The sequence below is a fragment of the Marmota flaviventris genome, chromosome 16, assembly GCF_047511675.1.
Source record: "Marmota flaviventris isolate mMarFla1 chromosome 16, mMarFla1.hap1, whole genome shotgun sequence".
Lineage (NCBI taxonomy): Eukaryota > Metazoa > Chordata > Mammalia > Rodentia > Sciuridae > Marmota > Marmota flaviventris.
The window spans coordinates 64,700,915-64,723,618 of record NC_092513.1 but is presented as its reverse complement, the minus strand read 5'-3'; the positions used below and the strand labels follow the sequence as shown (position 1 = coordinate 64,723,618).

Genomic DNA, 22,704 nt, shown 5'->3' with positions numbered 1-22,704 from the left:
TAAAATAAAAGCCTACCGCAGTCAAACCACTGTAAACTACCTTCCTTACCCTTATGCTGTAGGGATATTGTTGTTTCACACAGTTATTTTTAACAGAAGGGTGGATCAGATACACTTGCCAAGGTGAACCAGATATCATTAAGTTTCAGTGAATGTTTGGAAATGTTGCAACTTGCTCCCAGACATGACCATCAAATGACATATTTCATGGGACCATGATACTGTCTTCAATGATGCTTAAATACAAAAAAAGGTGGTGGGAAAAACTGCCAATTTACGAATTTTAGAACATGAATGTTTGTGCTCTCTGGAGCAGAAGTCTATTTTTAAAATTATCCTATTGTTTTCAGGGGTTATCATGTTTATGTTCTTTTTATCAGGGTCACATTTTCCCCCTCAATCACCATATGGATATTTTAGTAGGGTTCACATTCTTCCTTATTAAATACGCTATGAAAATGAACAGTATTTGTTTTGGTCAGCTTTTTCAATGCAGTTACTAAAGAACCCAACCAGCACAATTGCATGGGGAGGAAACTATATTTGAGGGCTCATGGTTTCAGAAATCTTAGTCCAAAGAAGGCTGACTCCATTCCTCAGTGCTCTAGGTGAAGCAGAAAATCGTGATGGAAGAGTGTGGCAGAGCAAAATGGCTCACAAGGTGATTAGGAAGTAGAAGGAGATATACTCCATTCTCCAGATATAAAATATAAGCCCCATAGCCATGCCCCCAATGAACCCCTTCCTCAGGCCACACCAAACCTGCCTCCAGTTAATCCCATCTGGGATTAATTCACTGAGTAGATTAAAGCTATAACCCATTTGTGTCTCCTCCAAACATTCTTATATTGTCTCACATGTGAACTTTTGGGAGACACCTCACATCCAAGCCATAACACAAACATTCAAATATTATAAATGGTTTCTTCATTTTATGTTATTACTCATTGATACTATACTGTTTTCTTCAGGAGTTAAGTTGTGGGGCTTATTAGAATCCTTGGCCCACCACTGGCACAAGAAATTTCATGACCAATAGAGATAAGAATATTAAATGAATGGTAACAGTAGGCCCAAGCTGAGACAATTTGAAGGAGGGAGAATAAAACAATCAAAATCTTATCAGTGAGTATAATATTGATTAATTTATACATTATCAAAATATATAAAATTTGGGAGTAGGAGAGTTAAGTCAATATTAGAAAATGCATTCAAGTTTGCAAGGCACTTCACTCTCTTGGTCTGTTTATTCCCTCAAGTATTGACTGGGTTTGATTAGGAGATCTATAAGTTTTCATTAGTTTCTCAAACTCTAGATTTATGTCTCCCAATTGAAGCTAAAGGTTTCCCCGAGGCTTCATTTTTCTCCCCCCACTGGTGAGTGGAAACAGAACATAATATGCAGTGATAGATAAACAGAAATGGGACTGGTACTCACACCAAGATGTGAAAATATACAGCAGTAATACAGCAGTTGTCCATAATCTGTGATTTTGCCTTAGATCTTTCAGGTATCTGTGGTCAATCGCAGTCTAAAAACATAGCATAGTACAATAAACTACTTTGAAGAACAGAGATAGCACCACACCCACATAACTTTTATTATAGTATTTTCTCATAACTATTCTGCTTATTGCTTAACAATTGAACTTTAATTATATATGTGTGCAGATACACACACACACACACACACACACAATTGGTATATGTATATATGAACATGTGTATGTTTTAGCCTCCTTATGATTATATTGCCTAATTCCAGTTTTAGTTGGAAAATAATGGTTTATTTTTTTGTTTGTTTTGTTTTGTTTTTGTTTTTTATTCTGCAAAAGATGGTACATCATAATTATACAGGAGATCTGAAGCCTGAGTCTCTCTCCAGAAGTTTCTGCTAGGTCTGCCTGTCCTTGAGTTGGGGAAATTCCCTCTGTGTTCAACTACACTGAGAATATCTTCAGCCAGCTTCAGATCCCCCTCACTCTGTCTCTAATATCCCTGAATTACATGAGACTAAAGAGTTAGCCCCTCAGGAAAACCCTGGATGTTTGTACTACTGATCCACTATGGCTTTGTAATGAATGATCAAGCATGTGATTTGTCTGAGAACATGAAGAACCTGAAGGGCACACTGGATATTTTTCTTTCTTCTCAAGAAAAAGTGAAGGTACACATTGACCTATTAGTGAAAATTGAAACACATTTAAAGGTACTGGTAAAAAACAAACTAAGAACTCTTTGTCTAGTTCTAGATTCCAAACATTTTCTCCTAAGTAAATTTTTTTTCTAAATACTTTAGAATCTTACATGTTATATTCAAGTCTGTGATCCATTTTGAGTTAATTAATGTAAAAGATGTTAGGGTAGGTTGAGAAAATTAAACCTTTAGTTTTTTCTTACGTACCATGTGTTGAAAAGATTCACTCTTTTTTTCAAATAGTGTTGTATCTTAGTTAAAAAGGAATTGAGCATATTTCCATGGATTCAACCCGGAGTTCTTTGTTTCACTGATCTGCCGAGTTCTTCACCTATATCACACTGATTGTTAAAGTAACCATAATGTAAACTCTCACTGTCCCATAAGATGATTCAAGTACTTTACTCTTTTTCAATAATTGTCTTAGCTATATGAGGTGTCTTTCTGCATACATATTTAAAAGCTTATCTATATGCATAAAAATTTTGCTGAGATTTTGATATAAATCCCATTAACTTCATAGATCATCTTGGAGAGAACTAACATCTTTACTTTCTTGATTCCTCCAAACTATGAGAAAGGTTGTCTGAATTTATTTTAGATCTTTTCTTTCCACCTACTTCATGAACACTGTTTTTTCATCCTACAGATTCTGTACAAGTTTTGACAGACTTATGACTAAGTATTTTATTTCCTTTGGAACAATTATCAAGGTCTTACATTTTAAATTTCAGTTTTTGTGAATTCATTGTTGGTATGTAGAAATGTGATGGGTTTTGAAATGGAAATCATGTATCCTGTGAACTTGCTGAAGCAATTTATTATTTCTAGTAGAGTTTTGTAGATTCTCCCTGATGATCCATAGTTAATCATGTATCTGAAAATAGGACTGTTTTATTTCTTCTAATTTGTGGAAATATCACTAATGAAAGTGGACATCATCTGAGAATGAGCACATCCTCTCTTCAACTGTTAAGCATGATTTACCTAGACACTTTTTGTAGTTAAAGCACCTGATAAAGTTCAAGAAGTTCATTCTATTTCTGGTTTTCCAAGTTTTTTTTTTTTTTTTTTTTAACCACGAGAAGGTGATATACTTCTTTGTGCAATGCTGTTTTTCTGCATCAATTTACATAGCAAATATTTTTTAATCTTTTTTGTATTTTTTTTTTAATTTTGAAACAGTGCCTTACTAAATGGATGAGGCTAGCCTTGAACTTGTAATCATCATGTTTCAGTAGGAAACAGGGATTGCAGACATGAGACATCACACCTGATTACAAATTATTTCTTCTTTAGAATGTTAATATAATGCATAACACTGAAAGTTTTGAATACCTAATATCTAGAATAAATCTCATGAGCAATCTTGATCCCTATTTCCTTTTCATCCCCTTTGTGTTATTTTTATCTGGTTTTGATATCAGAGGAATATTGTTTCTTTAAAGAATTATTTGGGGATTGACTATTTTCTGCTGTAGTTTGTGGAACATTGGTGTTAATTCTGTGAATGTTTGGTCAAACTTTCCAGAGAAACCATCTAGGCCTGGAAATTGTAGGGGAGAGAGTTCTGTAATTATAAATTTAGCTTCTTTAATAATTATAAGAGAAAGCTCTTCAGGATATCTATTGACTTAGATTTGGTTACTTGTGGTTTGTGAGAAATTGTTCCATTTCTTATAAGCCATGGAAATGAAGCATGTAATATGTAGTATTCACTAGTTTTCATTTTAATGGCCCCAGGGACAGCTATATCTTTTTCTCTGATTTTTTATTTATTTCAAATATCATCTCTATTTTACCCTTCTCAGTCTTCCCAGCAATTTGCTGGTTTTATTTTTTAATTTATTTTTAAGGAACCCACTCCTTATTTTATATTCTTAATTATTTTTCTGATTTTTTAATGTCACTGATTTCCACTCTTATATTTATTTTTTTCTTCTTATGCCTGTTTCCAGTTTATCTTTCCTTTATCTAGATTCTATAGGTAGAAAATGAGACTATTGGTTCGAACTTTTCTTCTTTCATAATGTAAGCAATTAGTGCTACAAAATGTCACACTAGGCTCAGTTTAGCAATGTATACACATTCTCTTGTGCTGTTTTCATTCAACTTCACGTATTACATAATGATAAAAGGACCAATCAAGCCTTCCTTTGAGCCCCTTCCTCTTCTACCTGTACTTAGTAAAATGGATGTTGTTTAATCCTGAAGTGTCTCAAAATTTTTGTATTAGCTTTTTCATTAATTTCTAGTTTGATTTCAACATTAACTGTAAATCCATTTGTATTTAAAATTTCTTTCAAAATTGTTGTGGTATATTTTGTGACCTAGAATATGGCCCATCTTGGTAAATTCACCATGGATTTTTGCAAAACTGTGTATTCTATTGTTGGGTGGACTGTTTCATATATATCAAGTAGTGTGGGTTGACTACTATTCAGCTCTTATACAACCTAGCTTATTTTTCTGACTACTAGCTTGATAAAATGGGATATTGAAGACGTGAACTGAATTGGAGGCTAATCTATTTCTACCACCAGTTTGTGCTTCTTATATTTAGAGGTCATGTTGTCCATTATGTAGACATTTAAGCATGCCACATGTCTTTCTTGTCATTTGGTCCTTTTATCATTATGTAATATCCCCCTTTATCTTGAGTAGTTAATTCTTCTCTTATGTGTACATTAACACTAACAAAAGCCAATCCTACTTGTAAAGAAGTTTAAGTTGGGGTAGTATATCATTTTTCATCCTTTTACTTTCAAGCTATCTATGCCCTTGTATTTCAAGTGAATTTCTATTAATAGTGTGTTTTTGAATCATTTTCCTTTACCCACAAGGACATTCTTTTTTACAGTGATAAACATATGCACTTTATGCTTATGGTAATTTTTATGTGTTAAGACTTAAGTATGTTAATTTATTTTATTGTTTTCTGAATTTTTCCTTTCTTGTTCCTAACCTTCTTATGGGTTACTGAAATACCTTTAGGTTTATATATTGATCTTTGGGCTTTTATGTAATTCTCTTAATTATTTAATTTATTAGCATTACATATGTAACTTACCAGAGTCACCTGAATGCTTTATCACTTCAAGAAAAGGGGTCATTAAGGTCTCTTTATCCTCTCTACTTTAAAAAATGGAAATTACTTAATTAACTCCTACATAGGCATTGGATGCCATATCAGATGTTATTTACAATTTTCCTTCAAATGTCAAATAGGATTTTTCCTGTTCAGATGTGGTTTAACAATTCCAAACACAGTATTTCTCACTAAAGCAAACCAGATAGCCCCACCCCCAAAGACCCTTTCTGTAATTAAGTATCTACTCTTGTTAGATCAGCAGGATGTCTACAGAAGTTATTGTGGTTGGTAATTTCCACTTTCTGCAAATGCCAGATCTGCACACAAAAAAGTGTGATGGAAAGTCTGTAAGCTTGTTGTTCAAAAGATATTATCTCTATTTTCTTGGTAAAGACTTATAAGACTATTGTCTGGCCTTAAAAAGCACTTTCTGAGAACACAAAGAAAAAAATATTTTTATGTAAACCTCCGCTTGCCACACAGACATTCTGGGTATAAAGTTCAAAGAGTTTCCAAAATTTTTGTTTAGAGGAAGAATACTTAGGCAAGAGCCACCTTTGAACCCTGCAGTTAATAAACTTGGTTCTTGACAATTCTTCAGGTGTCCAGACTCTTCTGACATATTTCACGATCAGTTTAAAAAGCTATTTACAAAAAGTTTTATTCTACTACTTTTACTTTTAAATATATTGAGCACTTCTAAATATATGAAGGACTAGATATTCCACATAAGGATTATCCACTATGCACACAGCACTGGTAAGTAAAATTGCACATGTAGCAATGGTTATATTCTGAGGTGTCTCCTAATATGACCTTTTTGTCCTTAAACCTTTTCCTCCACACTTCTCTCTACTTTCAGTCCAGTGAACAAATGCAGTCCTATGTAACAGAGATGGCTGAATAAATTCATATCCAAAAGTCATTTACAGAGGGCAAGTTTTCTATGAATTTCAACACAAAATGTGCTAATTTTACTAACTACTTGTTCATACACTGGCAACCTCTTTAATACCTGGAGACTAGATGTTGAAAAATTAGGACTCATATACACAGCAAAAAAAAAAGGTACAAAACACAAAAAACTGGTGTCTGAAAAGATCCAAGTATGAACACACTTATTACCTTTTGCAATTGCTTCCCTCCCACCTCCTCCACATCACTGAGCAAGTACAGACAGTACTCTACTGCTCATAGAGGTGGCTTAACAGTTCCATTCCCAAAAGAAAATATTTAATATGAATTTTTGCAAAAAGATATTTACACAGTAATATTTTATTACCTCTACATTTAACATACATCTTGGCACTTCTAAACATCTAGACAGATTAGATTTTTAAAGTAAAGACTCAATTTGTCCAGTACATACATGTCAGTCTTGAGTACGTGCACACTGTAACAATATTTCTAATTTGAAAGTGTCTTCAATATATGAGAATTCTGGTCCTTCACCACCCCCCCAGTGGGCTATATAATGCTCAAATTTTCAGAAGACAATCCTTCCTAGGAATTTTAACAAAAAACATTCAAAATTTGCTTACTAATTCTACTTTTGTCATACACTGACAACCTCTTTAACATCTAGAAAGACTACAAGAAGATTAGGTCTCATTTATCCTTTCTATAAACTACAAATACTGCAAAGTAAAACAAAACCCATAGACACAATGGACAACTCTTGCCTCAAAGTAAGCACATTGGCATGGTGCTCCCAAGGAACAGCACACAACTCTGTACTACTCAACAGGGAGTTGCACCCCCCCTCAAAAAAAAAAGTTCATAAGAACTTTAACAAAAAGAAATTTATAAAATGTGTGCTATTTTCCAACTATATACACAGTAAGGAAGGATGAAATACATACACAAAACAATGGTTATTATATGAAAAATGTCAGCTACATAACACCAGTATGGCACAGGACCTCCTTCTCACAGCCAAAGTCTTCTCGAAATCACTGAAGAAATGTGGACAAGTGTTACTCCTAGAAGTGGTCTAACAAATCCAATTCAAAGTCACTTCCAGAAGACACTTGTGATTTTTTTAAACAAATGGGAGTTTACAAAACATTATTCTAACTCTGTCATATATTGGTGACCTCTTTACATTTAGAATGTGCAGATGTAGCTCAAGTTTTAAAAGTTTGTGTGTGGGGGGCAAATTGAGAACAGCTTTTTCATATCATATACACAGGCCTCCTATAAACTGCCAGTAAATATTATCAAAGAATGATGGGCGTTTCCAATCAATCAAATTTGGTATATTTCTCTTACCTTCTCTGTCTTCGGTATCAGGAGCACCAATCACCCCAGGCCACTAACCCTTCCACCTTTCGCAGTCTGAGGCTTTGGCTCACCTTCCTGGGAGTTCAAAGCCTTTGTTTGCCTTGTGGGGACAAGATGCAGTCTAGAGATGCCAGTAAGAGCCATCATGGGGACAGGGGCGCCCTAGTTTAGGCAGCTCTACTTAACACATGGTCTAGCTCTGGGACGGCCCTTCGCCTTCTTGGGAACTGAAGCCCCTGCCGGCCTCCGTGGCCTTTGGGTGGCCACCGTTCTCGCCACGCCAGGACAGGACCGCAGCCACCCGTCCCCCAAAGGCAGCACGCGCCCAACAGCTTCTTCAGCTGGGAGGGGTCCAACAGTAGCTGCGGCTATCAGGTCATCTAGCCAGGGGGTTAGGCTCACCAGCTCTTCACAGCCTGGACCCACCAGTGGACAGTTATAGTGGGACCTCCTGGGGGTCTACAGGGCAGAGGCTATGGCTAGTCCCCGAGCCCCCAGCTCGCCCTGGGGCGCGAGGACTCCAGAGCCGCCCCTCCCCCCTCCGTGTTCTCCCTTACGCCCAGTCCGCACTCCATTACTCACCAAGTCAAATAGGATTTTTAAAAACATATGAGAAGGCGCGGCCCCCACCGCCCGCAGCCTCCTCCGCCCTCCACGCGCGCTGCCGTGAGGGCTCCCAGGACCCGACGTGCTGGCCTTGCGCTGGGAGTGCTGCAGTCGCCGTCGCCATCGCCGTCGCTCCCTCCTGGGCCGGGGCTTCCGGGTCGGACCGGAAAGGGACTTCAGCTCCTCACCAGAATCGCCGCCTGCTGGAGTGTCGGGGAGGAGTCGCCGCTTCCTGTGCAGACTGCAGAAGATTCCGGGCCTTAAAGGGATGGGGAGCAGCGTGTGGCGCTGAGAGACCCGGTCCTTGGGGCTGCGGGACCCCCTTCCCGTCAGCACCCGCGGCTAGACCCAGCGCTTTGGAGCCTCGTGCGGGCGGCGAGGAAGACCGGAGGGGCCCTGGGCCCGAGGACATGGGGCTGCGCGAGACTGGCCCAAGACTCAGCCAAGAGTGCGACCGCGAGCCGCCGGCAGCCCCAGATAGAGAGCCTGGGCCAGAGGGTCCCGTCCTGGTGCAGCTGGCAGTTCGAGGCCCGGCGACTCAGGAGCAGTAGGCGACGCAGGTCCCTGAGCCAGTTCCACCCCAGCCCCGGAGGGATTCTCAGGTCCCCTCCCCACGGCTCGCAGAATTCCCTCTGTTTTCCCCTTGTGCTTTCTGGAGGATTTTATCCCTAGCTCTAGAACTGCCTTCCGCTAACTCTCTAGGTTTGCTTTGGGAGATAACTTGTTTTGCTCCAATCCGCATTCCCTTTCCTTGACCATCATCAATCGGATGTTCTAGATGACTGGAGTTTTGAGTTGGACTTTTGTGTCCCCGCCGGAATGGGGCTTGATCCTAGAGCACTGGGGGTCGGGTGGAGGTGTTACTGTAAAATGCAAGTTGGATAAAAGGAGGACCTCTCGCTAAGGGTCCCGATGAGTGGCACACAGTCGACTATCACGGACAGATTTCCCCTCAAAAAACCTATAAGGCACGGAAGTATTTTGAACAGAGAGTCACCAACAGATAAGAAGCAGAAAGTTGAAGGCGGTGCATCACAGGTCTTGTTCAGCGTTGTGTAATCATCCAGAAAGGTGACAGTAGATTTGGGCTGACAGTCAGTGGAGACAATCATTCAGTCTGTGAAAGAAGATGGAGCAGCCATGCGGCCTGGAGTACAGACAGGTGATCGAATCATCAAGGTGAATGGAACTCTGGTGACTCATTCGAACCATTTGGAGGTGGTGAAACTAATCAAATCTGGTTCTTATGTAGCTCTCACTGTTCAGGGATGCCCTCCTGGGTCGCCCCAGATTCCACTTGCTGAATCTGAAGTAGAACCATCAGTCATTGGACATAAGACTCCCATCATGACATCCCCTCACTCACCTGGAGCATCTGGGACTATGGAGCAAATCACTAGTCCTATGCTCATGGGGGAAGAAAGTAATGTGGTTCATAACCAGAAAAATGTTGCAGAAAGAACAGGAACGGCTAGTTATTGCAGGAAGATTACAGCCGAACACCTGCCCAAAGATTGCTAAAAGAGATACAAGAAGCCAAGAAACACATTACTCAGCTGAAGAGCAGTTATCCAAAGCCACAAGCTCTGCTCAGGATGGAGCTGTAGTTACTCCCTCCAGGCCTTTAGGTGATGCCTTAACAGGCAGTGAGGCAGAAATGGAACCTGGAAATGGACTGGGCAGGACTGACTGGAGCAGTGGAGATGCATCTCGGCCTAGTAGTGACAATGCAGATAGTCCCAAGAGTGGCATGAAAGATAGGATTTATCTAGAGGAAAGCCCAGAGAAAAGTTAAGCAATTCAGGACACTGACACACAGTCACTTGTTGGGAGTCCCTCAACCCATGTTGCACCTCATATAATTGGAGCAGAGGATGATGATTTTGGTACTGAACATGAAAAGATCAATGGGCAGTGCAGCTGTTTCCAGAGCATTGAGTTGCTAAAATCTCGCCCTGCTCACTTGACTGTTTTCTTACACCATGTAGTTTCACAGTTTGACCCAGCAACATTGCTATGTTATCCCTATTCAGACCTGTACAAACAGACCAATTCCAAAGAAACTCATCGCATCTTTCTTGAGTTTCATCAGTTCTTCCTGGATCCATCTGCACACCTGAAGGTTTCTGTTCCTGATGAAATATCTGTAGATCTAGAAAAGAGGAGACCCGAATTATTCCTGAGGATCTACATCACCACTATATCCAAACTATGCAAGAAAAGAGTCCACCCAGAAGGTTAGAGGCATTTGGAAGATTTTCAGCAGAAACGTAGTATGGGACTGACCTTGGCTGAAAGTGAGCTGACTAAACTTGATGCAGAGTGAGACAAGGACCAGGTAATTTTAGAGAAGGAGAGGGCATGCGCAGAACAGATCATTGCCAAAATTGAAGAAGTGTTGTTGACTGGTCAGGCTGTAGAAGAAGAAAAAGAGTTCCACAATGCAGTATGTTATTCTCCTGTATATGAAGCATTTGGGAGTAAAAATGAAAGAACCTCGAAATCTGGAGCACAAATGGGGTTGAATTGGATTCCTTCCAAAAATCAAGCAAAGTATGAAGAAAGATAGAGAAGGCAAAGAAAAAGGGAAGCCAAGAGGATTCCCTAGCATCCTAGGACCCCCAAGGAGACCAAGTCATCATGACAATAGTGCAATTGGAAGGGCCATGGAACTATAGAAGCCACTCCACCCTAAACATTTATCCATGCCTTCATCTGTGAGTCCGGTACCCCAGGACTCTGCTAAGGTGCGGCCATGTGGCTTAGAAAATGAAGGAACAGACACTGGATACCTTTCTGCCAATTCCGTGTCCTCTGTGGCTTCAGGAAGTAGGGAAAGAAAATGATATGGATCAAAACAAGTTGGAGAAACACCAGCATCTGGAGACTCATTGGATGGCACACCTCATATTCCCAAAACCATATTTGATTTCCCACCTCCTGCATTAGACCAAGTGCAGGAAGAGGAGTTTGAAGTAGAAGGGGTGATGGAACATGGGACACCAAAGCCCTTTAGAAAGTTCGACAGCATAGCCTTTGGAGAAAGTCAAAGTGAGGATGAACAATTTGAAAATGACCTAGAGACAGAGCCACCCAACTGGCAGCAGCTTGTTAGTAGAGAAGTGTTATTGGGACTCAAACCTTCTGAAATCAAAAGACAGGAAGTGATTAATGAATTGTTCTACACCTTAGAGAACTCATGTTCGAACATTGAAGGTTCTTGATCAAGTATTCTATCAGCGAGTATCCAGAGAAGGAATTCTTTCACCTTCAGAACTACAGAAGATTTTTTCAAACTTGGAAGATATTCTTCAACTTCATGTTGGACTGAATGAACAAATGAAGCCTGTTTGAAAGAGGAATGAGACCTCTGATATTGATCACATTGGGGAAGATCTGTTGACCTGGTTCAGTGTACAAGGAGAGGAGAAGTTGAAACATGCTGCTGCTAATTTTGCAGTAATTAACCTTTCACTCTGGAAATGATCAAGTCTCTTCAGAAAAAGAAATCTCATTTTCAGACATTTGTGCAAGATGCTGAGAATAATCCACTTTGTCCTCAGCTGAAAGATATCATTCCCACCCCAATGCAGAGGCTTACTAAATACCCACTTCTTTTGGATAACATTGCCAAATACACAGAATGGCCAATGGAAAGCGAGAAGGTGAAGAAAGCTGCTGATCACTGTCATCAGATCTTAAATTATGTAAATCAGGCTGTCAAGGAGGTAGAAAACAAATAGCACTTAGAAGATTATCAGCATCACCTTGATGCCTCCAATATGAAGTACCCAAATGTTGAAGAACTCAGGAATTTGGATTTAACAAAAAGGAAGATGATTCATGAAGGACCATTGGTTTGGAAGGTGAATAGAGACAAAAGTATTGATCTGTACACATTGCTGCTGGAGGACATTCTTGTTTTGTTACAAAAACAGGATGATAGGCTGGTGTTAAGGTGTCATAGTAAGATTCTGGCATCTTCAGCTGATAGCAAACACACATTTATCCTGTCATTAAGTTGAATACAGTGTTAGTTTGAAAAGTGGCAACAGACAACAAAGCTTTATTCATCATCTCCATGTCAGACAACGGAGCCCAAATTTATGAATTGGTGGCACAGACAGTCTCTGAAAAGACTGTCTGGAAGGACCTAATCTGCAGAATGGCTGCCTCAGTGAAGGAACAATCCACAAAGCCAATTCCATTACAGTCACCAGCTTTTGAAGGAGACAATGATGAAGAAGAACCACCAAAATTAAAAGTAGAACAGCATGGCATTTCAGTCACTGGTCTACAAAGTCCAGACAGAGATTTGGGATTAGAGTCTCCCTTACTATCATCAAAACCTCAGTCTCATTCACTGAGTATCTGGGAAATCAGAGGCAGATGATCTTTTTGTGACTGAGAGACAGTTTGCAAAGGAACTGCATACAGATGGGACACTAAAGGAAAGTTGAGAAAATTATAACAATCCCAGATCCACACTTGCCTGTCTCAGAAGAATAGTGGGCATTGAATGTACTAAGGAATTTGGGTCTGTTGAAGCAGTTGCTGGTACAGCAGCTTGGTTTGACTGAGAAGAACATTCAGGAAGACTGGCAGCATTTCCCAAGTTACAGGATAACCTCTCAGGGGGTGCAGGCAGATAGTGGAATCCAGAATTCTGAAAATACAAAGGCTTATCCTGGTGAATGACAGATGCCCTTTAGAACTGGAACTGGTGACATTGCAGCTTGTTACAGTTCACGGACTTCAACTGAATCTTCTGCTCCACGGGATTCAGTGGTACTGGCATCCCAAGATAGCCAGGCAGGTAACATTTTAGTAAGGGACCACATGATTATGACCCCAGAGATGCCTGCCACAGAGCCAGAAGGGGGTCTTGATGAGAGTGGAGAGCACTCTTTTGATGCCCGTGAAGCACATGGTGATGATAATCCATCAGAAGGTGATGGAGCAGTTAAAAAGGAGGAGAAGGATGTTAATTTATGCATCTCAGGAAACTATTTGATCCTTGATGGCTATTAAACAGTGCAGCAGAGCTCCACAGCTCAGGAGGTTGCTTCCTCATTTACCCTGCAGCCGGTGACAGGCATCCCTTCTATGGACTCCATTCACCATCAGCAGCATTCCCCCCAGAATGCTCATTCTGATGAGGCAGGTTCGCCATTCACCCCAGAATTCCTGGTGCAGTGGCATTGGGAAACTATGGAGGATTCCTGTTTTGAGATCCAGAGCCTCTCCTCTTATACAGATTCACAAAGCCAGACTATGGAGTACATTCATAAGATAGAGGCTGACCTTGAACACTTGAAGAAAGTGGAGGAAAGTTATACCATTCTTTGCCAAAGGCTGGCTGGATCAGCCCTCATAGACAAGCACTCAGATAAAAGTTAAAGCTGAATGTCCTGGAGGTGACTGCAGGTTGTTGGATTTTGAGCATTTGCCTTGTATCAACCACATCCTGGTTCCAGTGTGGACACAGAGAGAGTGTGGCAGAGGATCTGCCTATGAACCACTTGGGGTTAGCCATATCCCGAAGTGCCCAGAGCAGGACTAGTTCTTCGCAGTCTGGCAGCTGCACTGGTCTATCAGTGAGGGAATGTCTATTCTCTCACTCTTCTCTCCTCACTGTTGGAAAGTTGTTTTTATTCAGAACAAAAACCAAATGTATGGAGCTTTGGGTGTAGGACATAAAATTGTACTTAGACATAAGAAAAAGAAAATCAGATGTATTTATTTGACTTCATTCCATATTTCAAAGCACATTTTAATTTTTATTTTGCCTTGTTTTATTTTAATTGAGTAGTGAGAGTTCTGGCCCTTTGTATTTAGTACACCCAAGGATCAATTGCTCCTGAAGTGAAAAGGTCAGGATGGGGTATCAGGAGGTTGGGTAGAGAGGATATGAAGCAGAGGGAGGAAAAGCATCCCATATTCACTAGTTGTGTTCCATACCCTCTGCTGTGCAGCAGGCTGATTTTCTGAGGGTCACCCCAAAGGCATGGTGGTCCCTATGTACAGAAGATGTGAGCTATGTGCTGCCCAGAGGTTAGAGAATAGTGGGCTTCCTCTCACCCTAATGCAAGCACTGCTTCTCTGTAGCTGGGATATACCCCCAATTAACAGGAATCCTCAACATAATAAATAGCAGGCAAATGGATGTATTCTCTTCTGTTGTCATCTTTTCTAATGAGGGTTGGGATTTGGGAGGGAGAGGAAAGCATTTTTTTTAAATTTTCTTGACTATAAATTTATTATTCTTGGATTTGTTTCATTTTTATAATTCTACATTAGATTTTGGCATTTGTAAAATCATTCCTGCAGATAAGGCAGGAAGTAAGAACAAATAAATGGAAATGCTTCAGTGGTGGAGGGGGTTGCTAAGGAATGTTGGGAAGGTTATCTAAAATGAATCACTACTGAGTTGAACCATGGCTACCATAAGCCATGGGTACTGCTGGATTATAAAGCCAGTAAAATATTAGTACCCGGATGTTTGACTCTAATTTTTTGCACTAATGGTGCCAAAGGGCTCTTTGAGTCACAAGGAAAGCCAGGGTGGAGTGAAAAAGATGTGGTGGAGGGGCAGACTGCTCACACCAGCTCCAGCATCACTTCCTCTGATCTCACTGCCACGACTCTGTCCATACTGGGCCATGAATGACCTTAGGAATTGAAGACCAGAGCATACACTGGATACTGTAGGCAAAGTGTTGGTAACTGCCTGCTCTAGGATGAATAGCAGTATTGGCAGCACCTACAGAGGATACATATGTCAGAATTATAACTTGAGAACTCCTTCATTTATATTGGTTTTCTGTGGTTTTATTTGTACATTAGGTAAATGTATTTCTGGAGTACTTTGCCAACTAAAATGAATTCATTTGTCAAAGTTGTAAATTCTGTTAATAAAGAAGGAGTTCACTCATTAAAAAACAAAAACAAAAACATATGAGAAGCATCATCTATGACATGTACCCCCTTTTTTCCCCCTGGCATTCCTTTCTTTTTGAAGTTCAAAGATGTCTTCTATTATGAATTTCTTTTTGTTTAGAGAACTTAATACATTTTTAAGATTTAGTTTTCTAAAATCAAATTCAAACACAAATTCCTCTTCATCCCTGGATGCCTTTCTTTCTTCTTCCTTTCTGGTGGTTCTTTTCTTTTAGTACTTCCAAAATGTTAGGTCATTTCCTCCTGTTCTCCATGTTTCCCAGATGAGTAACCTAATTTCTGTCACCCTCTAAATACATATTTCTCTAGGGCATGCTTTCCAGAATATTTCTTTGACTTAAGCTTTGTTTATAGCACCTCGTTTTTCATTTTTAACTTTGAAAAAGTGATTTTGGTGGTTTAATTGAATTGTTTCTATATAACCTATGAAAATAGCAGTTTTAAAATAAGTAAATGGCAATTTGTGGATATATTTATGTTAAGTGATTAAATGTCTTTGAAATTGGTACAGGCTCAAGGTTAACCAAGGAAGTTTAGCAAAAAGATCTCAGCTACTGAATCCATCACTATAGAGCTGAGCACAACTTCCCAAGCACACTGATGATTTTGAGAGTACTTGATCTACCCATGGTCCTGGGTCATTTTGGAGGGTGCAACATGATAGGCAGAGATTCCCCGATTCTGAAACTTATCTGTCTCTGGAGCAAAAGAAATATTAAGGCATACATATTTAGATTTCTATTGTTTCAGAAGAAATTACCACAAATTTAGTGGCATAACATAATACCTCTTTACTAACATATAATTCTCAGCATGACTGGATTCTCTGCCTGGGTATCACAAATCTGAATTCAAAGTGTTGGCCCCATGAAGCCCTTATCTGTACGTCCTAGAGTAAAATATACATCCAAGATCATTGAGGTTGCTAGAAAGTTTTTTCTTATTATGACAAGATGTTGAGGGCCACAGCTGAGTCGGGATGATGCATGGCATTTTTGCCAGAAGTAGTGGTTGAGAGGTGATGCCAGCGAGTTCTCGCGGAATTCCCGTTGAGTTCCAGTTGAGCTCTCGCGGGGATTCCCGCAGAGTTCCCATTGGTTGGGGAAGTGCCAGAGGAGGGATATTTCCAGCTGCTGGTTGCTGGACGAGCCACATGGCATTCAAGAGAAATTCCCGGGGAGCGTGTGTGGAGTGTGCTGTGGAGTTCAGAAATAAAGTTTGTTCCTGCTTCAGTGGCTCGTGATTTGTGCCCAGCCAGACTGTGGCATTTGGCGGCCCATGCGGGGAACACCTGAAGCTCGGGGGTAAGTGAAATTGCTTGCCCCTAAGGGAAGGTGAGAGAATGGGTGACCATTTCAAAAAACAATGTGTTCTTGTTTTGATTTGTTTTGTTTTTGTTTCAAGCTGCCTATCCCGAGAACTTTCTCAGGCAAACTGGGAAAAATGGTTGGCTCAAGGTTTGAAGTTGTTTGCCCCTGAGGAAGAGATAGAAATAGACCACAAATGCACATGTCAAGAAAATAGGAAAATTGATACAACGATTTTTTTGTTCCGTTTTTGTTTCATTCTGTTTCAGTTTTGTTTTGTGTTATCTTATTGGGTTGCATTATCTTTATAGTAGATTAGAAATTAGTAAAAAACAAACCAAAAGAGTGTTAAGTAATTTGTTAGAGGTCCATACTATGGTAGAAAACATGTTAGATCAAGCAAAAGAGAAGGTCTCTCGAGCTAGTAAGACAGAAGAAGAAAATTTAAAGGAAGAAAGCTTAGAGGAGAAACAGCTATCAGGGGGGAAGCTACAACAGGAGGCTGCTACTAACACCGTTCTATCACCAGAGGGTGTAATTCAACCAACAGCTCCACCTATAGAGACAGCTGAGTGGCCCTCAACCCCCGTAGTTGATAGATGGGATCCTGAGACAGGACCTCAAAGATTAGCATACCCTGTACTTGAGCAGGCAGAAGGGCAGCGAATTCACCGTGCTTTAGATTTCAAAACAGGGAAGCAGTTAATGGAGGCTGTAACAACCTATGGTCCCCAAACACCCTTCACTGTAAACATGGTCGAATCCATTACCAACTTGGACATGATGCCAGCAGATTGGGCTAGTATGTGTAAATCTGTGCTAAATGGAGGACATTACCTGTTATGGAAGGTTGCCAATGAGGAATTTTGCACGGAGACGGCTAGGCGAAATGCAGCAGCTGGTTATCCTCAGAGAAATCTAGATATGTTGTTAGGAAAAGGACCTTATGAGGGTCAACAGCAACAAATTGAATATGATCCTGCTATATATGCACAAATTGCTGCAAATACAGTTAGGGAATGGAAGACGTTACAAGGACATGGAGATTTGCAAGATCAATTATCTAAGGTAATACAGGGAATTAATGAACCTTACACTGAATTTGTAGATAGGCTTATTCAAATAGCTACTGGAGTTTTGGGGGATACAGAACAAGCAATGCCATTAATTAAACAACTGGCTTATGACCAAGCAAATCGTTGGAGCAGAGAGGTCATTAGATCATGGAAACATGGAGATTTAAACACATATATTAAATTATGTAGAGACATTAATGAACAAGGGCAAGTCTTGGCAGCTGCAGTACAACAGGCTTTAGATGCCAGGCCAAAAACATGCTACAATTGTGAACAAACAGGACATTTTAAAAGGAATTGCACTATAGGAGGAGGGTTTAACAAAACTAGGTATCAAAGGAATAGAATACCGGGTATTTGCCCACGATGCCGTAGAGGGAGACATTGGGCTAATGAATGCCGTTCTCAAACCACCATAGAGGGTACTCCTTTATCAAAAAACGGACAAGGACCAGGTGTTTACCCAAGATATCATGGAGAAAGGCATCGGGCTCCATTGCCAAAAAACGAACAGGGAGGCCCAATGCTCCAGGGCCCACAACCACAAATATATGGGGCACTGGAGGAACCCAGAAACACCATGGAGGAACCCAGCAACACCAGGACACCTTATCCATCAGATCTCTCATCAGATGAACCAGTGGGAGCGCAGGGTTGGACATCTGCGCCTCTGCCAGAGCAATACTAACTCCAGAGATGGGAGTTCAAATCATTCCCACAGGAGTAAAAGGACCTCTTCCCCAAGGAACAGTAGGCTTATTATTGGGACGCAGTTATTCTACTTTAAAAGGTCTTACGATAAGTCGTGGGGTAATTGATCCCGATTATGAAGGTGAAATAAGAATTATAGCTAGTTCTCCAAACGGTATATCGGTAATTTCACCAGGAGATAGAATAGCACAGTTATTAATAATACCTAGCCTACATGATAAATTTTCCAGTAGTAGTATAGAAAGAGGTTCCAGGGGATTAGGCTCCACAGGTGTAGATTGGACTATGCTGTCTTTAAATTTAGATTCTCGCCCAATGCTAAAACTAAATATTCAAGGACATGAATTTAATGGGCTACTTGATACAGGTGCAGACCTTAGCATCATATCTCATCAAGAATGGCCAAAACATTGGACATTACAACAAGCCACTCAAACGCTCTGAGGCCTAGGAGTGGCGACTAATCCCCATAGAAGTGCAATGGTATTAGATTGGAAGGATCCTGAAGGATGTGAAGGAACTATACAGCCATATGTATTGGATCATCTTCCTATAAATTTATGGGGGCGAGATGTCCTAGATCAATTAGGTTTGATATTAACAAATAACATCAATCCAAATGCGCCCACTATTAGGGCTAGACAAGGTTTCAGGAAAGAAAAAAGATTAGGAGAGCAAGAACAAGGTATAGCAGCAATAATTCAAATAGATCAAGGAATAAATAGACATGGATTGGGTTTTCGGAAGGGGTCACTGAGGCAATAAAAATTATGTGGAAATCAGAAAGACCAGTATGGGTTCCTCAGTGGCCCCTGACTAAAGAAAAGATACAAGCAGCCCATGACCTCGTCAAACAGCAATTAGCGGAGGGACATATACAACCTTCCGTATCTCCCTATAATACTCCCATTTTTGTCATCAAAAAGAAATCTGGTAAATGGAGATTATTGCAAGATTTCAGAGCCATTAATAATGACATGGTTATTATGGGACCTGCTCAATCAGGGATTCCTCAATTGTCTGCTTTGCCAAAAACCTGGTACGTTTTAGCTGTAGATATTAAGACTGTTTTTTTCTTTTTTTTTCAATTCCAACTCATCCTGAGGATAGTCCACGTTTTGCATTTACTATCCCTGTACTGAATCATGAAGATCCTGATCAGAGATATGAATGGAAAGTACTCCCTCAAGGGATGGCTAACAGCCCAACTATGTGTCAAATTTATGTTAACAAAGCAATCCAGCCACTTAGAAATCAAAATCCTGAACTACAAATATTTCACTATATGGATGATGTATTATTAGCACATAAAGATAAAAACATATTGCTAGAATGTTATGCCACACTTACAAATTTATTAAAAAATTATAATCTAGAGATAGCAATAGATAAAGTACAATTAAATTTTCCAATTAATTATTTAGGAGTTCTATTATTATCCTCAACCATGGTCTGTCCACCAAAAATTGAAATACGAGTAGATCAACTCAAATCACTTAATGACTTTCAAAGGTTATTAGGAGACATAAATTGGATAAGGCCTTATCTAGGCATACCAACAGGAGAGTTTGGACCTTTATTTGATATCCTAAAATGTCCATCAGATCCAAATTCACCCCACATGTTAATGCCTGAAGCAAGAAAGGCATTAAAAATTATTGAAACATATATGGAAAATATGCATTTGGATAGAATTGATATGTTTGCTTTTATTATTTATTGTACTACCAACAAAAAATATTACTACAGGAGTATTTTGGCAAGAAGGTCCACTGTTGTGGATACATTTATCTTATTCTCCTAACACTATTCTTACTAGGTATCCTGAGGCTGTAGGACAATTAATACTCAAAGGAATAAAAGCAGCAAAGGGAGTATTTGGGATTTCTCCCAATAAAATTATTACTCCATATACTATGGATCAAGTTGATGAGTTAGCTAATGAGTTAAATACTTGGGCAATAATCATGTGTAAATCTAGGGTTTCATTTGATAATCACTTACCATCTAATCCTTTATTGTCTTTTTGGTCTTCGCATCCTGTAGTTTTTCCAAAAATGACAAGAAAAACACCTATCAAAATATATTTGAATGCTCCAAATATATTCACTGATGGGTCAAATAATGGTACAGCAGCAGTAATTACCCATGATCAAACATTTACATCTTTAGTACCCAAACAATCAGCTCAAAAGGTAGAGCTTAATGCAGTATTACAAGCTTTTGTGATGTTTAAAGATTCTGTGTTTAATTTATTTTTTGAAAGTATATAGTTAATGCTATAGTATCCCTTGAAGATGCTGGTAGGATTTCCCCTTCCTCTACTGTTTTCTCTTTGTTTTCCACTATACAAAGTCTAATCTGGGACAGAAAAGATCAATTCTTTATAGGACATATCAGAGCACATATAGGATTGCCTGGAGCCCTTAGTTTGGACAATGAGTTTGCAGATAAAACTACACATGACATACATATTTTCTCTACACTAGAAGAAGCTACAAGTTTTCATAAAAGTTTCCATGTCAATGCTAATACTTTACAAAAGCATTTTAAAATAACTAAGGAACAAGCTAGACAAACAATAAATCAACGTCAAAATTGTGTGACCTTTCTACCACAAGTTAATCTTGGAGTCAATCCTAGAGGATTGATACCTCACCATATTTTGCAGATGGACGTCACACACTTGCCAGAATTTGGAAAATTAAAATATTTGCATGTTACAGTTGATACTTCTTCTGGATTTTTGATGGGCTCCCTTCATGCTGGAGAAAAAACTAAAGATATTATAGCTCATGGCTTACAAAATTTTGCCACTGTGGGCGTTCCAAAACAGTTAAAAACAGATAATGGTCCTGGCTATACCTTTGCCTCTTTTAAACAATTTTGCTCATCATTTGGCATTACTCACATAACAGGAATCCCATACAATCCACAGGGACAAGGCATAATTGAAAGAGCTCATCAAACTATTAAAATGTACTTATTAAAGCAAAAAGAGGGAATTGGAAAGGGGTATATATCCCCCAAAGATGAACTTAAAATAACCCTTTTTACTCCAAACTTTTTAAATTTGGATTCATCAGGGCTTAGTGCTCCTGAGAGGCATATGTATCCAAAAAATGTACATAAGACTAAGGTACTTTGGAAGGATATTCTAACAGGACAATGGAAAGGTCCTGACCCAGTGATTGCCTGGAGTCAGTGTTCTGTTTGTGTGTTTCCACAGGGAGAACAACAGCCGATTTGGATTCCAGAGAGACTAACCAAAGCAATTTCTACAGACCAAAAAGAAGATGATTTGACTAAAATCCATAACAGCTGATATTCAGAGCTCCAGCTTGGCTCTTCTTACATCTGCAACAGTGATTAACCAGGATGCTTTTTTCAATATCTATTTTATTATTGACTTTTCCCACATCATAAAGTTCTATTTTATTTTTTGAGATCCTACAGACCTAGGTTAATGTTTTTCTGATCAGTTTTATTTTTTGTCTGTAAAGTTTATAAACATTGCAATGGAGATTTCACCTGTGTAGAGCTATAAGGCCTTTACTATTGTCTTATGTGTTGTATGTTTGTGTGCACACTTGTGTTTTGTGTTGTATGTCTGTATGTGCGTATGTCCATATATCATATATGAGGAGCGCTCATGAAAAAATGGATCCAAATTTTTTTTTATTCACGTGATTTAAATGGTTTAATTTAAATTGGGTAAACAGCTGTTGAAGATTGTTTTAATATGTGAACAAATAAGGAGGTTAACAGATCTGTTTGTTTACATTCACCTTTCCTTTTCATTATATTTAATAATTCTGTTCAGGATAATGTAAATTGTTCAGAAAATTGTTTTCTTAGTACCAGTTGGAATATTACTTTTTTTTTTTAGTATCATTGCCAGAATTCCTATCTTCATCCCAGTGCCAGTGAAGACAAAGATAAAACCAAACTACAGCTTCTTCAATAGTTATCACAACAAACTGTATAAACTGATGCATCAATGAATAATAACTCAACAAGTAATGCTCAATCAAGGAGTCGATTTACTTTGGGAGGAAATGGGCATATTGATGGATTCCTCTGCTTTGAACTGCTTGCAGAACTTGCCTGGACTATGTATCACTTGTATGCATTTTGAACTATCTGTTGGTGCAGTGAATTGTGGTATTGCTGGCATATCTTTACTGATGGTGTCACCGGTGATACAATTTTTCCAAAGGAGCCATCAATTGGCTTGGTGTTGTGGCATTTCTGTATCCTCCTCCCTTCTGCTAGTGATGGTCTAAAATTTTGGGGCCACCAGAGGTGAGGCAAAGAACCTCACCCCCCCACTGGCGCCAAGGCCAAATTTGGGGGCCAACAGAGGTGAGGCAAAGAACATCACCCACCACTGGTGCAAAGGCCTATCCACAAGTATGGCTGTATGCTGGACCGGTAGTCAGTGACCGGTATGATCCAATTGCAGTGGTACCA

General features: G+C 39.5%; 1 pseudogene; it reads left to right on the top strand.

Moving 5' to 3' along the window:
• The first annotated feature begins 9,053 nt into the window (after positions 1-9,053).
• LOC114080237 (rho guanine nucleotide exchange factor 12 pseudogene) lies at positions 9,054-13,577 on the top strand (annotated as a pseudogene).
• Positions 13,578-22,704: the final 9,127 nt, after the last annotated feature.